Here is a 2,962-nt window from a genome sequence, read left to right on the forward strand (position 1 = left end):
GCAGGTCCCATTTCTTTTTCTATTATAATAGGCTGTTTGTATTCTCTATAGCATTTATCATTGACTGGATCACCACCTACTTTTACTGTTTTGAATACTGTCAGTCTCCACTAGGGCAAAATATCAACTACACAAGGGCAAAGATTTTCGGTTTTGGCCGCTTTGGGATGGCCGGTGTCTTGAATAGTGCCTGGCAGAGTGGAGGCAAAGCATAAATATCGGTTGAATAAGCGAAGAACAACTTGGCAAGTTTTTTCTCACTTGGGTGGTGACTGGTTATGGAGAGCTGATGGGCAAGGCCACTGACCAACCAGTGGGCTGTGTGGTGGTGAAGGGGACAGCCCTCTAGCCCAGGGCTTGGCTGGTAAGACTGCGGGACTTAGCTGTGGTCCACAGGCACGAGCGAGTACAGGACAGGGAGCGATAGAAATGAGTTTTTATTTGTAAAAAGTTACAAAATGATATTGTACAAAAATAAAGTCTGTAGAGAACTTTGGTTGTATAACACAAACGATTGGGACAGATCAGAGAAGTTGGAACTTCCAAAGAAGTGCACTCCTTACTGGATCAGATGGTAATCGCAACGATATAGAAAAATCACAAACTTTACCCTTTTGTGGATTTGGAGTGATTTGCTTCAGTTAAAACTTGCTTGTGGTGTGTAGGTGATGCTGGGAACGAGTTGTCAACATCCACCATATCCTAGGGCGCCTGTGGGCAGGGGCTCTCCGTGGGAATCAGGGTTGCCGGGGGTGCGGATAACTGAGCCTGACATCTGGGGACACCAGCCACCCAATCTGCCAGGATTCTCTGAATCAGACAGATGATCCTGGGGCTGCATCAAATCATGCTTCATGAATGGCCAGATGGCCGGGTCTGTCACGATTTTTGAGCAGGCTGCTCTTCAGCAAAGTCTCCACTCTGACCCTAGGAGGTCCTTTCCCTTTATTTCCAACTCGTGCAAGGGGAGCAGAAAGGACAGAGAGGGACAGAATGAGGGAGAACCGGGGTTTTCGGGGGCTTGGGAGAAGGGGTATCTGGTAAATGCCGTCTCTTGGTTACTTTTTAAATTAACGTGATTATTTGAGGGAGGTCAGTAGGTCATTTGATTGCTAACTCTGTCATACTTTGGGGCTAATAGCCACGCAGGTAGTGATAGATGATTTCCTTGATAAAAATCCCTTTTGCGAAACGTGCAACAAACTCGAATATAAGGCCCAGTGCATTGTGCGTGGGTCAGCTGCCAGACAAACCCACCTCCGGGACTCGTGCAAGGTGCTGGTTCCCATCCAGCCCCCGCCTCTCCGAAGGCTTTCAGCACACAGGTAGTACATTTTGTGGGCACGAGACTCGGTGTGCGTATGTGGCTGGGCCAGACACGTGTTCCTCGTCCTGCCTTCTGAGCCACCTTCTTCTGACAGGGACAGCAACTGTTGCCCCACAAGGTCACAGCCAGGGGGCTTTTGGGGCAAGCAGATCGATCCCATTTCTGGAAGGCCGGCACGCACTGGGTGTGAGCACGTTTCTCTAGAAGACGGTGGGTGAACGGAAGGATGGAGGAAGGGTCCCCACGAGTCAGGGCGGGACCCTGGTTACCCGACAGGATTTTTGTTTTACTTTTAGGTCAACACTGAATCCAGGACTACCTACTAAAAGGAATTTAACCTTTCATATATATGGTTATGCATATCACAGATAGATATATGTGGAAGGGAGTGAGAGCTTACATACAACAGAAAGGGGAGCATGTGGCATATCTACTCAGTGACGGAGCAGTGAGGAAATAAAGCCAGGGCTGACGGTCTGTGCACGCTGCTCCCGGAAAGGGGGCCTGTCAGAAGCACTCCTTCTGACACATGCCTTTTTTTCAAAAATAAAAACAGGGAAGATGCTGACATCGGGGAGATTAACGAGGGCTTTTCTGAAAAAGGTAAAGTAAGTGATTTTTGCCTAGCGAAAACTTTTTAATACTTTGAAAAGCATGGACCCTTGTTCCCAATTTAAAATTTCCTTTGTCACCTTTCTTTGCATTTTGCGAGCACATATACTTTGGCACCTTCGAAAAGAAACTTTAATAAATAAGGGGGGAAAAAAAGAGAAACTCATTAGTGAACGGTAATAAATAACAATAACTTAAATCTTAATAAATATCTTCTCTATATTTCTGTATCTGAAACAGATGCATTGCATCGAGTAGCTTCTCTGGTCACTGGTGACCATGCATAAACGGAGCTGGGGTGTATGTAACATCTGTCTCTCTGTAAACCGACAGGCCCAGTGGGTGTCCCTGCCCCGGTGCAGCTGGGGGCCGTCCCCACTCTGCTCTCCTGCAAGAATGCTGCCGAAAACCACAACTGGCTTCCTGTTTCCAAGGACATAAAGGAAATACCTTCAGGTTTGTTTTTAGTCACGAGGACAGCCTTTTTGGTTCCTAGCCAACTTCTTCCCACCCCACACACCATGTTCAAAATCAATCACCGACCGTTCACAAAAACGCTGGCTGTAGTAAACCTCAGGCCTCAACTTTCAAATTCAAAGGCAACTATCTCTTGTGTCGTTGCTGTTGTTGTTTCTCCTTCCTCCTTTCCTGGGGTATGTCTCCGCTGAGTGACAGAAAAAGAAACCTCTCTTGCTTTCAGCAGTAAAACGTAACGACAAGGAATGACACCAGGATTACCATTTCCCCAGGTGTCTCCAGACATGTGAAAATAAACCACAGGAGATACACTGGTTTGGCTTCAAGTGCATCCGCAACTGTGCCCATGACCGGTGACGGTGGGCTGTATCAGATGAAAGGAAACGCCCAACCAAGGACACCAGCCCTGAGCTTCTGGTGACTTCGGCTGCCGGCCAGGAGAATCTGGATGGCTGTTTTCTCTCCCTTCCAGTTCTCTGTAGCTGGATCTCCCTCTACCAGGCTCCCCCAATGGCTGCCTTCCTCCTCCTCCTCCTCCTCCTCCTC

Source organism: Neofelis nebulosa, chromosome 1 (genome assembly GCF_028018385.1).
Source record: "Neofelis nebulosa isolate mNeoNeb1 chromosome 1, mNeoNeb1.pri, whole genome shotgun sequence".
NCBI lineage: Eukaryota > Metazoa > Chordata > Mammalia > Carnivora > Felidae > Neofelis > Neofelis nebulosa.